This window comes from Macaca nemestrina, chromosome 1 (assembly GCF_043159975.1).
Source record: "Macaca nemestrina isolate mMacNem1 chromosome 1, mMacNem.hap1, whole genome shotgun sequence".
Taxonomy (NCBI): domain Eukaryota; kingdom Metazoa; phylum Chordata; class Mammalia; order Primates; family Cercopithecidae; genus Macaca; species Macaca nemestrina.
Genome location: NC_092125.1, coordinates 196,541,325 through 196,558,019, shown reverse-complemented (window position 1 = coordinate 196,558,019; position 16,695 = coordinate 196,541,325). Strand labels below are relative to the sequence as shown.

At 51.4% G+C, this 16,695-nt stretch overlaps 2 long non-coding RNA genes across 3 annotated transcripts in view; both read right to left on the bottom strand.

The window, feature by feature from the left end:
* LOC105494731 (uncharacterized) overlaps positions 1–16,695 on the bottom strand; it is a 328,173-nt gene that overhangs the window by 204,628 nt on the left and 106,850 nt on the right. The window lies entirely within an intron of this gene.
* LOC139363077 (uncharacterized) lies at positions 10,845–14,846 on the bottom strand. Its single transcript, XR_011622976.1, has 3 exons — positions 12,315–14,846; positions 12,108–12,225; positions 10,845–10,854 (listed from the first exon to the last, which is right to left on the bottom strand). It is a non-coding gene; the product is annotated as an uncharacterized lncRNA (long non-coding RNA).

Genomic DNA, 16,695 nt, shown 5'->3' with positions numbered 1-16,695 from the left:
GACAGACCTGCCATTGTTACTCATTAGCTCAGTAAGTTGAGGTAAATTGCCTGACTTTTCTGTGCCTCAGATTCTTCATCTGTCATACAGGATATGAGGTTATTGTGAACCTTGAATGAGATAACAAATGTGCAAATGCTCTGGCAATTGTAAAGTTTGGTGTACGTTGAGGATAAGTGGGCCTGCGGGAAAAGTCAGATTCCAGCAAACATCATGGCGGGAACTAGGGAGCATCAGGGAAGAACGGGGGAGAGGATGTGGGCTGGGAAATGATGAATGGGCACCTGCACATTCCTGGGGAAGAAGCATGCAGAGATCTGTGAGGCAGGAGCCCAGCTCGGGGAGAGAGAGGCACTCTGGCTGGACCACACAGGGCTGGGGCAGGGGAAACCTGGGGAGTTAACCACACTCCTCCAGGACCATGCAAGAAGTGGCCAGGGTCAGGCAAGCTGTGACTGGGCTGTGCACTGCAATGGCCACATCTCTTGCCCTCTGAGCCTTGGTTTCCTCTCTGTACCATGGAGGTAATAGATCTACTTTACAGGGTCATGGTGGGGATTGGCAATAATGGGTGTAAAGTGCCTGACATACAGCAGGTGCTCAATAAATGATTTCCATCATTATTGTGATGGTGACTACGATGATTAGCAAATATCTCTGAGTCTACTTCCTACACTATAAAGTGAAAATAATCAGATCTATGTCACACTATTCTCGGAATGCTAAAAGGTCGTAGTCTACCTGAGACTACCAAGCACAGGGCCTTATGCACAGCAGGCGCTCAACAGTCTATTCTCCCCTTCCTTTCTTTTTCTGACCAAGGACAGGTGTGGAGCCTACAGATAGGCATGGTAGGAAGATAGGCTTTGGTTCCATCCTACACCTCCCAGCTTCCTTTTGTTAGTGAAGGAAGGTGACAAATTTCAGCCAACAAGCTGAATTCAAGGCCAAAGCCCTTGCAGCTTAGAGGATGCACAATCCTATGACTGCAGGTTCTGATGTCACTGGACCGCCCAGCCCTGGCCTATAGTAAACACAACCTTAGATTTAGAGTCCAAAGATTGTAGGCGGAATCCTGGCTCAGCTTCTTCCATTTCCTCAGGACCTGCATGTAGCAGGTGAGCAGTAATCCATGTTTCCTTAAGACAGGATGGAAGCCTGCCCCTTCAGCTGCCCACCAGCTAAAGATTCAAACTCAGATATCTGTGGGAATAGTACAGCCCTCCCATTCCTCCAGATTCCTTTGGAATGTTGGGAATTTCCCCAAATTAGGAAAAGTAAGGGCAGAGGCTCCTCCAAAAGCAGGCAGTGGCTGGCCAGGCCCCTCATGCAGAGGAGCACCCAGTGGGTGCTGGAGGCTTCCCAGCACCTTTCCTACGCCCGGGCAACCCCAGCCCAGCCCCAGCAGGTGTGTTTGGAGAAGCACATCCCAAGTCTCACCCCGTACATGTTCCCTGGCTCAATTACAGGCTCAATTTTCTTTTCTGTTTAATCCCCAAATCAATATGTGTTCATACATATTTAATCGGGACACTGTTTTTATTAGAGTGGGGATTAGTTTTACATCTTTCTCCCCACTGCTTGGAAGACATCTGCCACTCACAAGAAAGATGAGTGGATGAAAGAGAAAAAGACCCACGTGCAGGCCGGGCCCAACCCAGTGCCCGGGCCAAGGCAGAGACACTGAGTACTGCTCCTGCACCTGGCATCCCTGCCGCGTGGGGCCAGAGCCCTGCTGCCTCCCAGCCGCCTCTCTCTGGGGCTGAACCTGCAGCCTGCTCCTCACTTCCCAATCCCTGCCGTAAGTCCCTGCTCAGGGATGGGCCCCTGGGGGGCCTTCCAGGCCTGTTCTCCAGGAGCCAGGAGACCCAGGGCCCGCTACCTGTTAGAGGTCAGAAAGGGAGGTCGCCCTCAGCCTTGCCTTTCAGAAGTAATAGATTTCTCCTTCCAACTCCGAGTCAAGGCTGAACAGAATAAATTATCACCCTTTCACAGTGTCATCACCGTCACACTCAGTCTCGGCTGCCATCTGCTTCTTCGCCAGCATCCCCACCTAGCCAAGCTGGAAGGAAGGAGAGAACACGTGGACAGGTAGATCACTGTGCTGGCCAGAGAAGGACAAGGGCAAGAACACCCTGGGGCCCAGAGCTAGAGAGAGGAGGCTGGGGCAAATTTATCAGCACCCCTGTTAAAATAGGTATAAAACGGTAGGCGTGTGTCAAACCAGCTACACATCATCTCATTTAATCCTCGTCTCATCTCTGAGAGACAGAGCCTCTTCTCATCATCTGCATTTTACAGAGGAGAAAACTGAGGCTCAGTGGGATTACAGGTCTTGCCAAAGCCTCACAAAGAGGAAGTAGCAGAACCTGGACTTGAGCCACACCACATGGCTCAGGGCCTGTGCTTTTAGCTGTTTGGACTGCCCTCTCTCCAGCATAAAATAATCTTCCCCTCCTCAACACAAGCTGGAGGTCATTCAAGGTGACATCTATAGGCAACGAGAGTTTGGGAGCACCAGTTATTGGCTGGAAATTGCCAGCCACCAAGGAACCTGGGGATGTTGGGTGTGGCCAGTACCACAGCTCATGGTCACCACCACTCTCCTGTCTCTTCATTGACCTCAAGTGTAGTGTGCCTACTGAGCATCTCCACCTGGTCTGCACTAGGAGCTGGGCTATGTGGATGAACAAAGCCAGGCATGGTTCGTCTCTCACTCAACTAACAGTCTATGGGTGAGATGTGCCTGCTAGCAGAGCCGAGGTCCTGGAGAGCGTGCTCCTGCCTGGGTTTCCCCATATCTCCAAGCCTTGCCTGCTCATCACCTAGCTTCCTGCAGCTGTCTTCAGCAGGGGCTCCCCAACACACAGTCAGGGAGTGCCGTATGCCTCACCTTCTGAGAACTCACCCCACTGGCAACTATCTGATTGCAAAGACCGGGTCTGCCTTATCCACCGCAGGATCTTATTCATCACTGGCGTAGAAAAAAAAAACTAGGGAGGAGGAAAGAAGGAGGAGAGGAGAAAGGACAGGAGGGGGAAAGGAAAGGAGGGAAGGAAAGAAGGTGAAGTTGGGAAGAAAAGAAATCAGGGGAGAAGGAAAGAACAAGGGAGAAGGGAAGAAACTTGTCCATTTTTGAAAGACCAAACACACCCCCAAAGATCCCTCGCTTCCACCTTGCTCTGAGCTGAAGTTTGAGTTGGTACCCAGAAACATGCTGAGAAGGTAAAGCAAGTAGACCCACTGCAGTAGGTAAGAGTCAAGTATTTCAAGGATTTCCCAAAAGGAGAGCTATCAGCTTAGCTGAATTAACCCCTTCATAGAGGTCAGGGGTTGATGCCTCTCTTCTCAAGGCTGCCAGAGGCAGATGGAGGGGCAGAATGACCTCACATGTGATGACACCATGAACTTGACAAAGGATCAGGCCAAGGCACCCGGAGAGTTCTTCTGGCCAAGAAGTCTGTGACCAGAGCTCGGGGACACGCAGAGCTCCACGTTGGGCTTCAGCCCTTCTCGAGAAGCTGGTGTGTCTCCTGCTGGCCACCTTTTCCAAGCACATCCTCAGGATGGCCAGCTGGATGGGCCCCGTGTGACACGGGCCATCTGGGGCCGGTGCAGTCACTCTCTGCTCACACCAACCACTTGGCAGTGCGTGTTTGACGACGGGTTAATTCCTGAACAAAACGCATAACGTAGGCAGTGTGATTCCTCATTTAGCTGTCAGATTGGGATAAAAAATGTGTGAGAGAGAAAACCCAAGGGGAAAAAAAAATTGGATAATGATGAATTGTGACTGAATGCTCCAAAGAAACACAAGCCGTCTCCCCCATCGTGTTGTGCCCGCTGTCACTTAATTTGAAAATATTCTAAGTGTGCAGGGCCTTCTCCTTGGCACTTTTCAGCTCTTCCCGAGAAGAACTGGGTCCGCTTTTGTCACCAGTGTCATTTCCTCCGCAAATGCAGCAGTGCATCAAAGGCCCAGGCGGGAATGCTGGCCAAGACGCCCTCCCGTGGCCCCCCCACGTGGCAGCGCCTCTCATGCCACACTCCGAAGAGACGAACAGACGCCTTTGCACTGCAGTATTCTAATACCATCATGCACGCTCGCTCAGGAGGGAGCGAGGGAGGGGGAGGAAAGAGAAACAAAATAATGCTTTTGCTGTGATAACTGTCAGCTCTGCCTGCATCTAAAGAGAACTTGTTGTTTTGCAAAATGGAACATTATCCAAATGTACAGAAGCAGTAGATTGAAGTGAGGAGGCTTCCAAGATCAGAAGTTGTCTGGCTGCCCTGGGAGTTGAAGTAAACACTCATGTCTGGACGTCTCCTCGCACCCCACAAGGATGAGCTGAAAAATGAGCCACTCTGGGAGCCTCCTTGGGACTTTGGCCAGTGCCCTTTCCCTGAGGGCAGCCAGGAACCACATGCCTCGGCCAAGGAAGCTCAGCTCCCTAGCAACCTCCAAGAACAGGCAGGCCGCCTGCTGGTTGGAGATACTTCGGGTCTGACGGCAGGAGGTGGGACATGATGACCTTTAGGGGGTCAGCCTGCCTGAGGATGGCCTGTGGTTTCTTGAACACCAGCAAGTTTAAATGGCCCGCTGGGTGACCTTGAGAAGGTCCTCTCCTTCTCTGAGTGCCTGGTTGCCCATCTTGGAACAGGAAGCTGGCTTGGACAACCTCCAAGTCTCCCTCAGGGGTTCAAAGCAGCGGGCTTTTGGGACTGGCACCACAGTCCAGGGGTTGCCCAGAGTGTGGTTTAAGAAACAGCCACTGGGAGGTAGATCAGCCCAAACCTTTCTGGAGAAGAGCAGACCTGGAGTTGGTGCATGTGTTGGGAGGGGAAGAGTAGACATTCCGTTCCAAGGTGGTCCATTGAGTGTCAACCAAACGGCCTCACAGCAACTCTAAGAAGCAGGAATTGTTCTCCCCACTTTAGAGATGGGGAAATGGAGGCTCAGCAAGGTCGAGTGACTTGCCCCAAAACCTAGGGTCATGCTTACCACTCTGTCATGCCAACACCCCTCCATCACCAAGCCCTTAGTTCCACTTCCAAAATACCTCTGGGCTCTGCCACACCTCTCCACTCCCGTTGCCACCCCTGGAATCCAAGCCACCACTATCCCTACCTGGAACTGCCATGACAGCCTCCTAACAACTGGCCTCCCTGCCTCCTGTCCAGCCTCCCCACCATCAGCCAGAGGTCACTTTCTAAAATGCAACACCATGTGACACCTGCTTAGACCCTTCAATGGCTCCCCTTGGGATGAAATCCAGCTTTCTTCACAGGGCATTCAACATCCCTCAGTCACCAGCCACCTCTGTAGTATCATCTCTTACTACTTCTTCCTCACGCTCCAAGCCATCTGACTCATTCTACGCTTTCCCCAAGAGGCAAGCTCTCTTTGCTTCTGGGCCTTTGCAGTTGCTAATCTCTTTGCCTGGTGCACCCTCTCCTCTCCCTCCCCTTCGGCTGTATCACCCTTCAGAGCTCCCGTACATGTCACCTCCCTCAGGAGCCTCTGTGAACGGCCCCTGCCCCAAGGTTAATTTCCAAACCCCCTGTATTATTCCAGAGCCCCCTGCACATTCTACCGAAGTGGCCTATGTGCTGTCTGGGACCCACACTGGCCCTTAATGCCAGAAATGCCTTATTCTTCATCATGCCCTGAGCACCCAGGACCATTCCTGGCACACAGTAGGCACTCCAGAACTATTTGCTGGATGAATGACTGAATGAATGAATGAATAAGTGAATAAGAGCACGAACGACACAGCCAGAGTGAGCTTTCCTTCTCCGTGTATCCAAATGTGTAAAAAGCACCAGGCAAGTTCATCAATAAGGCAGTCACTTGCTCCTCGCAGCCTGTCCTTGGCTGGGAGTCGGGTGATAGATTTCCGGAGGTGATGCATGGGCGCGTGAGAAGGGCGGAGTGGACGCATGGAAGAATAGAATATAGATTTCTATAGATTAATCATTTGTCATTCCTGCCACTCGGCACGCTCACGCGCGCTCTCTCTCTCTCTCTCTCACACACACACACACACACACGCACACACACTCACACTCCTTCCCTACCCAGATCTCCCCCTTCACACCAAAGAAGCACAACTCACATTGTCCTTGGAGCATGCAGCAGAGGCCCATACACACACACACACACACACACACCCCAAGTGCCCCAGACACATTCACAGACACTCTATGCACGTTTGTGCATCACGAAAGCCCTCAAATACACAAACAAGTACTCTGCACTAAATCTTCCTTCACAGCTTCCCTATTCCCGCCTAGGATACACACACATGCACATAGGCAGGCCAGCAGGTGTACACTGACTCTGACACACACTGCTAAGTACACACATACTCCTCTACACAGAGTATATGAGGGTGCACACTTTCTCTTATACACACACAGAGCTGCACACTTAGAGACATACACTTACTCTTTCACACCGAGGAACGCACTCTTACACACACAAAGGTGCACACTTATACACACACAAAGATGCACACTTGCTCTGACACACACACACTCACAAATCTGCTCTCGTTGCCTTTACTGGCTCACCTTATTCCCAACCTCCCATCTGTCTTCCTTACGGAGCTGTGAGCCCCTCCAGGACTGAGGTCAGGGCTCTGAGCACTCACTTCTGTCTCTCAGGGGAGAAAAAAACCACTTCTCAGATCCTCCCTGAGGTCCAGCTCTACCAGGCCCTGAGCTTGCCCTTACCAGTGGTCCCTCTCCCACCCCAGTGAGTTCACCCCCATGCCCCATAAGGCAGGTGCCTGTTCATCCATTTCTTGTGTTGGGTCTCCCACATTGCAGGTGAATGGCTGAGGGGAAGGCCAAGGTGAGCTCAGGGTGGGTTCACCCAGTTATCTTGCCGGCCTTACCAGTTGGGTACACGTGGTTTCACATGTGTTCTGTGAGTTGCTTTCTGTAGTTGCAGAGTTGCTAAGGAGGAAATTCTCCTATATCCCAACTGAAGGGGGAAAAACCCCAAGCCCGGCCTTTCCCGGGCCAGTCACTCCAATTAGTGCTGGGAAGATAGGGCTCGAAAGAATGCCTTTTCCCCCAACATCCCAGAGGTCCCGGCATCTGCCCTCCCAGAGGCCCTGTCTGCCCTAACTGGAACTCCAGGCACCCCGAGGCACCTCCTCACCTTGTGGGACCATGCCCTCTCCTCTGAGTTCTCACAGCATCTCCCAAAGACACCCACAAATACCTCCTGGGGTTCCAGGCCCAGAACCTTCATGCATTTCTCCAAAGTTCAGAGCTGTTATCACACACACACACACACACACACACACACACACACACACAGTCCTCCAGTCTCCAGACCCAAAAGCTGTGTGAGTACCCTGTGTTCACTGAAGCCTTTGGAGTTATCCTGAGCTGCCCCCTTCTGCCTCAATAGCACTTGAAGACTCTCAGCTTCTGCCCTGTTCCCTCTGCTAAGCCCTCCTCACCCACAAGTTCCCCCATACTCTCTATCCCAGTCATCTGCATAAACACAGTTTTTACCTTGTGCTGCCAGAAACCTAGCCCTTGGCCCTCCTCCAAGCCTCTATCCTGGATTCTGGTTATTAGAAACTAAACCCCTTAAACGTCTCACCCTCCCCAAAGCCCAGAAACCTAGGGACCCAGATCCCTACCCAGCTCCCGGAAGGGAGCTACTCCTAAACTGCACCTGTCATAGCACAAGCAAAATGTCACTCATTACTCATTCACTTATTCACTCAGACTCTTATTATTGGCTCCAAACTGTGTCCAAAAGGATGGTCAGTGCCTCTTCCAGGGACCCTGCCTCATGGAGCTTGCTGTCCATGGAGACCCAGACACTCACAGAAGACCCAGATCTAAGAGCAGAGAGATGACTCAAAATAGAAGAGGTCACTGCTGGCTGCAGGGTCAACAGGCAATGACTCCTGCCCAGATCCAGGGACACCATCAAGACTTAAGAAGAGGCCAGGTACAGTGGTTCATGCCTATAATCCCAGAACTTTGGGAGGACAAGGTGGGAGGATCACTTGAGCTCAGGAGTTTGAGACCAACCTGGGCAACATAGTGAGACTCTGTCTCTACACAAAATATAAATAAATTTTTTTAAAGACCTAGGAAGAAAAACTTGCAATAAGCAGTCATCTGGTCCATGTCCCTAAACCCAAGAACAATGGATCCCAAGCCTGCCACGCAGAGGGAAGCAACCCCCAAACATCCTCCATCTCTTAACCCAGCCCAGAGATGCAGCAAAAATAACCAGCCCTTCCTGACCATGTCGGTTTGGTTCCCCACTTACATGCCACACACCAACTGCCATGCCAACTTCATAACTTTCTGAAGGACTGGAGGGGAATCTAGGGGCACACACAAACCCACACAGGGGACACCACCAAGGCTCAAAGAGATCATTATTTCCTCCTAGGAGTCCTTGATTGTCTGCCTGGGGGAGGGGGCCCCAGAATGCAGGAACCCTAAGCTCCTCAGACCTCCGCCCCAGGAGGGGCTGTCTGGTCTGTGGGGGGCTTCTTGTGCCCCTTCTGCTGGACTCAGTTTCCTGGAGCCTTTCTTCCTTCCCAGGGATCCCTCCATCAGAGCATCTCTGTGGATGCTGAGGCTGGGGAAGGGGGTTGGGGAAGTGCATAGAACCACCTTCTATTGCCTTTGATCTCCGTCACATTCAAGCTGCTTCAGCATCCAGCTGCCTCTCTCTCTCTTCTCCTCTCCCTTTGAAGTCCTTAGGTAAAGATGGCTGTAGATTACAGCCATTACAGCTGCCTGGAGCGAGACCTTCTCAGGCTGCCTTCCCTTTGCCACTAGCCTGTCTGTTCCATCTGGGGGTTCCTGAAGCCCTGCTCCAGGCTGGCCAATGCCAAGGCTTCTCCCTTCCACAAGTCCAGGGCATTCGTGCAGCAATGACCCAGCATCTCTTTGTTTGCCTTGCTTCCATAAGACAGCTCTACAATGGTTTTGCCAGCTCTCCAAGCACTGAGCTGAGCATCCCTGGGGATGTAACCAAGGCCCCCAAAGTTTCCAAGAATGGTTTGAGGAACTCTCCGTGGTGCTGGAGTGAGGTGCCACATCACTGTCATCTGAGAGTTTAAAATCAGCCCCCCAAATTATGGTCTGCTCAGTACTGCACTGAATGGGAAGATGGCCAGCATCTCTCTCCTCTTCCCAATACAACTTTGATTTTCTCTGGGCAAATTGCCTTTTCTCCATCCTTAGTGAGGTCCTTCCTCCTCTCTCTTTCTTTCTCTCTCTCTCCCTCTCTCTCTCTCTCTGTCTCCCCCTCCCTCCCTCCTTCCCTCCTCCCTCCTCTCCCCTCTCTCTACAGGCTCTTCCACCCTTCTTTGCAGCTTAATGCTTCCAATGCTGCCTCTGATATGTCGCTGGAAACCAGAGAAAACTTTTTAAAGCACAAACCACGCCACTTCTCTGCCTTAAACCCCTCAATGTTTTACCATTGCTTCCACGGTAAAGAATTAAACTCCTTAACCACTTCACATGTGCTGGGATCCCAGCCTCATCCTGCTGACCCTCTTTGCTGTCCCATGACTGCCACTTGCTCCCTCTCTGGGGTGAACTTTTGCTCAAATGTTCTCCTCCTTCCTCATTGTCCGAGGAATTCACCCCGCAGAACTCAGCTCACCTAGCACAGCCTGCAGGAAACTTTCTCTGGCCCCACCATCCAGGTTAGGTCTTCCTAGGATTACTTTCTTAGAAGTGTTCTCCTTTCCTTCAAAGCACTTGCTTTGGTTTTAATGAGTCACTCATTTGTGTGACTATTTGGCTAGTATCTGCCCCCACAATTCCATGAGACAGAGAAAAGACCTTGCCTGATTTTATTCAGAGTCATCACCAGGGGCTAACACACCACCTTGACCCTCATGGGCACTCAATACATATTACTGATGGATGGAATGGATGAATGAATGAACGAGTGAATGGCTGAGAAAAGGCTAATCACTGTGGGTTTGACAAAGCTGGTAGCCCTCAGCCAGGTCATCTTAACACTCTGATCACGCCATTTTATCAGACCAAACATGAGATTGGCTCCTAAGAAAAAAAATAAGAAACAGACCCTCTTCTCAGCCCCACTTTGATTACTCAGAGCAGTGCCATGGAAGGTCAAGTGCACAGACCTGGGTTCAAGTCTCAATGTCAGCTCTCCCTGAAAAATCCACACTCTGTGAAATAAAGCAGTAGTTGCAGAATATCTGTGCCGGTAACCCTAGAACTTCACAGACAAGCCCTCTCCCTGGTAGGTCTCAGCTTGCACGAACCACCTTCAGGTTTAGAACCAAGACCAGAGAAATGGGTAGACCAGGAAAATTCTAGGGAGCCCATAATAGATGGTGCTAGTGAGGGTCAGAACCTGGAAATCCAGACCCTTAGCTTCAAATCTGATATTCACTCTCCCAGCGCATGACCTGGGGTTGTCATCCCCCTGCCTCATTCCAGTCCCCAACCCCTTTGGGGGTAAAGAGCTTAGCGCCGAGGACCTCGGATATTTCCCCCCTCCTTTGGGGGTGGCAGTGGCTGTCAGTTCACTCCTAGGTCCACGCCCACTCCCCCAGCACATGCCCCACCCCCCTGAGCTCTGGCTTTTGTTCTGGAGAAATCATGTTCTTTGATTCTGCTATAAATTAAGATGCACTCTACTTGGTTAGTCACCCCCTGCATCACTAAAACCAGGGGAAAGAACCTGCTTCTTGTCTTCCAACTCTCTCCTCCAAAGGCCTTTTCAAAGGGAAAGGAAAAAACCACACAGCGACACCCCCTTGCAGCTCCAGGCACTTTAATGAATTCCAGCCTTCAGGGAGAACGACGGCTGTGTTAACGGTGCTGGTGAAAAATGAGGGGAGGAACAGGGAAGCAAATTTCTTTTTATTGACTTTTAGTGAGCTATTTAATCCAAACAGCTCATTATCTGCAATATAAATATACTATATAATGGATTTTGCAATAAGAACAATTAGTTTTGCAATTAGCATGAGAATAAGCTCTCCCCAACTGCAGAGAAGGCAAGGCCTAGGCATTGGGGGTTGGGGAAAGCTGGGTTGGAGGAGAGATGTGAGGGAGAGAAGTAAGAAAGCAGCCTTCCAGGTGGAGAGGGCAGAGCCCTGTCCCCCTCCTCCACTCCACATCCCAGGAAGGTCTCAGACCTGCAGGGATATTGCCAGTAGACAACATAGCAGAGTCACATTGGTTAAAACATAGGCTTTCAGCAGACCTGGGTTCAAGGCTCAGCTCTGTCACTTACCAGCTGTGCAACCCCGGGCAAGTCACTAAAGCTCTCTGCAACTCAGCTTTCTCATTTGAAAAAATGGACATCACAGTAATACTTCTCTATGGAGTTGTTATGAGGGATGTCATAGGGTGATGTACCAGTCTTTGGCATAGAGTACATCCTTGATAAATGCTTCCGAGGGTGCTGAGCTGGGATTTCTTTGCATCTCCTTGGCCAACCTCCAGGTAGGAAGGAATTGTGTCTGTCTTGCTCACCACTGAATCCCTAGTGCCTGGCCCAGTACAGAGTAGGCGCTTAATAAATATTTATTGAATAAATGTTTTAAGCAAAGGAAACTCAATGGCTGCTTGGCCCAATGCCTGGTACATAGTAGGCACTTAATAAATATTCGTTGAATAGATATTACTAAGTAAACGAAACTCAGCAGCCACTTCCCTCCTGTCACAGGGCAGCAGCCTTGTCTCAGGAAGCCTTGCAGGTAAGCATAGCGGCAAAAATCAGTCTGCAAAACAAAGTGCTCTCTGCAGACCCCATGTCCAGACACCATTTCATGAATTTCCAAGCCCAGCTCCCTCTGCCCTCTGCCTTAGAGTCAGGGTATCCCACCAATGTTACTTCTTCTCTGTGGCCCAGTGCCTTCCTGAACATAGCTTGGGTTCAGCCCTGTCCCTCCAGCTGCCCCCAGTCTCCTGCTCCTGCCCTGGACTGGAATGTTGCTCACACTGGATTCATAGGCAATGGGAGAAGTGCTCGCATTGCATTCCAAAAGCAAAGGGAGCAGAACTTTGGGATTTTCTGAATAATCCCAAACACAGGCAAGCACAGTAGTAAATGCACTGACACTTACCCAGACAGCCTGGATTTGTATCCAGAAGCTCCATATCCTAACTATGTGACACTGGCAGGATCTTTGATCTTCTTTGACTCATCCACAAAATGGGAATCATAATAATGTTCATTATCACCTAGAGTTTCAGGAGAATTAGATGAGAAATCCATGGGAAGCACTAGTGTTCGTTCCACAGTGAACAAATTTTCATCAAATATTAATTACCATTGTGGTTACGATCTTCTGCGGTAGAGTATCAAGACCACAGATAGACCACATGCCTGGCACCCAACTCCACTGCTTCCTGTCCTCTCTCCAGCAAGCTTTGCTAAAAGTGTTTCACCTTGGTCTCAACCAGGTAGCAGGTTCACTTTCGGATACTTCACCCACACGATGGCATCTAAGCCTCATGTCTCTACGAGTTGGTTTAGGAATTGTGCAAGTGAGGAACTCAAGCCTTAAGGAGGTTCAGGACTTGTTCAAGGTCATGCTGCTGGCCACTGGTGGAGCCCGGACTCAGCTCCAAATCTTTCTAAGCTCCACCCTCTTCTCCAGGAGCTGAACGTGATTCTGAGGAAATGAACAAAAGCAGAAAAGAAAAGAGTCCTTTTACTCTTCTACGAAGTCCCCAGATGTTTTGCCTCGGGCCCTGGTGCATCATTGCTCCAGTGGCAGGAGCAGGACTTGGTGGAGGAAAGAGGATGGGGCCATTAACTTGGAGTTCCAGCATACCCCCAAGTCAACCCCTGGGACACACGGTCTCGCAAATTCCAAAGACGGACTTCCTGTGCTCACCATGGAGCTCCTGACCTCCTGATCTTGGACTGAGGCTGCAGTGGCCTTCAACCCCCCACAATGGCCAGCTGCAGAGGGATACTCAAACATGTGGCACACACACAAACAAACAGGCAGAAAGTGAAGCTTCCCTGTACAAGAGCACACCAACGAGGAAGGTTCAGCTACAGCCCTGCTAAAGAAGGAAGGTGGCGAGAGGTCCCCCACCCAAAAGCAGAATGGATTCTCTCTGGATACAATAGCCAAGAACGTTGGCTCCAAGGATGCCCAGCCCCAGGCTGAGCCCTGGTTCCATTATTTGTTCTGAGATCTTGCACTAGTCACTTGTCCTTCCTGAGCCTCAGTTTCCTCATCTGTAAAGTGGGGACGGTAATACTCTACTTCCCATGACTGGAGCAAGATGAAGCCTGGGAAACACAAACCCTCTCTTGGCACCTATCCAATGGCAGCTCTGTCACTATCACTCTTGAAAAGACGGGGACCGCATGTGGCATCCTGCCCTCTCCCCATCTCAGCTTCCCGCCTGTGTCAGATATTGGGCCCAGTGGTGCCCAGTGCCCGGGCCCTTCCTCCTCCCCGTGCCCTTGCCCTCGCTCCCCCTTGCAGCAGCCTCCCAGGAGCCGTCTGTGTCGTGTCCGGCTGAGCCCCGTGGCCCTTTCTCAGGAGAGCAGAACGGGAGTGCTGTTAGTCACGGTGTGGAGAGGCGCAATCCATCCGAAGAGGCCAGCGGGACGCGGAGAGGTCATCTCCATTACAAACTGGCTGTGATTAAGCCATTACTTACCGTAATGGGATCCTTTCAGTCCTAGGTGATGCCTGCCACAGCCGATAAGCCGCAACGGCCACCGCGGCCCGGCAGGCTGCAATAACACAGGCTCTCCCCTCTGTGACAGGTTCAAGCTCTCACGCTCATCGAAAAGTCCATTTTCCAGCACAACTGGGTACACTTCCCCGTGACAAATGCCTGTTGGCCTTTAATCTGTTACAAGCCAAAGAAGCCCAAAGGAAGCACTCCATCACGGGAAGAATGTTTTTATAAGCGTGCTCTTTTGAGGGCCCCGAGTGAGGGGCTGCGGCAGTGCGGGGACGCGGGATGGCTGCACATTTACGGGGGGCGATGGGGGGGCACGGGCAGGTCCAGAGCTGCCGCTGGAAGGAGGGGTGTGCCCATGGCGTGTGGGTTCGGGGTGAGTGTATGGGTTTATCCAGGCGTGTGGGGGTGCACCTTCATGTACCTGTGCTTGGGGAGGGTGTGGGGGCGTCTGGGAGGGTGTAGAGGTGTCCATGGGTGCCCATATGTGTGAGTGCACGTGTGTGTCTGTGAGCAAGGGCAGGGGGGCGTTAATATCTGACACATGTGAGGAGATATGTGCAGGGTGATAGGTTCAGATACGTGTTCAGGATCCTGGAGCTTCCACAAGTGTGTAAGAGTAGAGGTGTGTGTGTGTGTGTGCTTGTGTAAGGGTCTAGGGGTGTGTCTCTAGGTGTGTGTGTGTCCCTGGGTGAGGGCCTGGGTGTGTGTGTGTGTCCCTGGGTGAGGGCCTGGGTGTGTGTGTGTGTGTCTCTGGGTGTGTGTGTGTGTCCCTGGGTGTGTGTGTCTCTGGGTGTGTGTGTGTGTCCCTGGGTGAGGGCCTGGGTGTGTGTGTGTGTCCCTGGGTGAGGGCCTGGGTGTGTGTGCGTGTGTGTGTGTCCCTGGGTGTGTGTGTCTCTAGGGGTGTGTGTGTGTCCCTGGGTGAGGGCCTGGATGTGTGTGTATGTCCCTGGGTGAGGGCCTGGGTGTGTGTGTGTCCCTGGGTGTGTGTGTCTCTGGGTGTGTGTGTGTGTCCCTGGGTGAGGGCCTGGGTGTGTGTGTGTGTGTGTGTGTGTGTGTGTGTCTCTGGGTGAGGGCCTGGGGGGATGTGTGTGTGTCCCTGAGTGAGGGCCTATGTGTGTGTGTGTGTGTGTGTGTGTGTCTCTGGGTTAGGGCCTGGATGTGGGGGGGTGTGTGTGTGTGTGTCCCTGAGTGAGGGCCTATGTGTGTGTGTGTGTGTGTGTCTGGGTTAGGGCCTGGATGTGGGTGTGTGTGTGTGTGTGCACGTGCCTGGGTGAGGGCCTGGGCATGTGGGGCGTGTCTAGGGAAAGACCTGGGCATACATTCCTGTGCGCATGATAGAGAGGGTATGTGTGTGGCATGTATGTGATCATTCACGCGTCTACCTGAAGAGGGACAGAGTGGGTCTAACTGAAAAAACCAGCTTCCCCAGGCCCCACCAGTGATTATTTTCATGCAGTCCCCAAGGCCTCCTGAAAATGTGGGTGTGGCCCTAAGCACAGGCCCTTAGGTCCTCATAGTTCATGCCAAGGTTGTCCCAACACCTAGGAGTTTCCTGGGAGGCTAGGGATGCACCCTGAGCTGGGGATTGGGAATGGGGAAGGGGGCATCAGTGCCCAGAGATCCTCTCCCTCCAGCCTAGATTCTGGGTGCAGAGTCAGAGCTCCAGAGGATCTCAAGATCCCCCTCTCAGAAGGGGCACTCAGTTCCGGGTTGACACTAAAGCCTACAAGAGTCATGTCCATGTGAGGATGGCCACGGGGTGAGAGGAGTAGGGCAACCCTGGGGCAGCCCACAGAGGTACTGGTAGTGCTCAAGCTGCCCGACCAGCCTAGAGTCTGCCAGGGCCAGAAGAGCCAGATGGAGACAGCCAGGATGCAGGAGAGGGGTGGCTGCCTTGTGCCCAGGAGTTGCTAAAAGGGATGCTGCAGCCTAGGGCTCTGTAGTTTTCTGGCCGGAGAAATGTGCCCCTAGTGCTGGAGGGAGATGGAAAGAAACATGCACCAAGTACCCAGCATGTGCCCCACCCTGTGGTAAGTGCTTTACACACTTGGCCTCATTTCATGATCATCAGTATTGATACCACCATGCACTCACCACCAGCAGGCACAGGCACTGCAGCAAGGGGTCTACACTCAGAATCCCCCTGGATTTTTCTTCAGAATCTTTACTGAGGACCCATTCTGTGCCCACCAAGGACTTTGAGTACATTATTTATTATGATTATGAGCATGATTATTATAAATAGCTATCACTAGATGTTGGCGGGAATGCAAATTAGGACAGCCACTATGCAGAACAGTATGGAAGTTCCTCAAGAAACTGAAAATAGAACCACCATATGATCCGCAATCCCACTACTGGGTATAGATCCAAAAGACAGCAAATCAATACATCAAAGAGATAATCTGCACTCCTGTGTTCGTTGCGGCACTATTCACAGTAGCTGAAAGACGGAACCAACCTAAGTGCCCATCAAGAGATGAACGGATAAAGAGAATGTGGAATACACACACCATGGAATATTATTCAGCCATAAAAAAGAATAAAATCCTGTCATTTGCAGCAACGTGGATGGAACTGGAGACCATGATGTTAAGTGAATCAGTTAGGCACAGAAAGACAAATATCACATGTTCTCACTCATAGGTGGGAGCTTACAAAGTGGATCTCATGAAGATAAAGAGTGTATTAGTGGTTACCTGAGGTCAGCAAGGGGAGAAGTGAAGGGTATGGAATAAATAAATAAATTGCTACTGCAAATTGATGGGTGCAAAGTATGTGCGTGTGATTCACACACATGATCTCATTATAGAAATAGTAATAGCGATAGCCAATGGCTAATTGAGCCCCTAATGTGAGCATTATGTCCATAACAACATCAAGTCCTCCCTGAGGAAGGTGAGGGTCAGGGCCGGGCAGCCAAGTGCTTTGGGTCCCACCACCAACCAGCAGAGAGGATCCAGCATTAGAACTGTGACCTGCCTTCCAGAAGGCTTC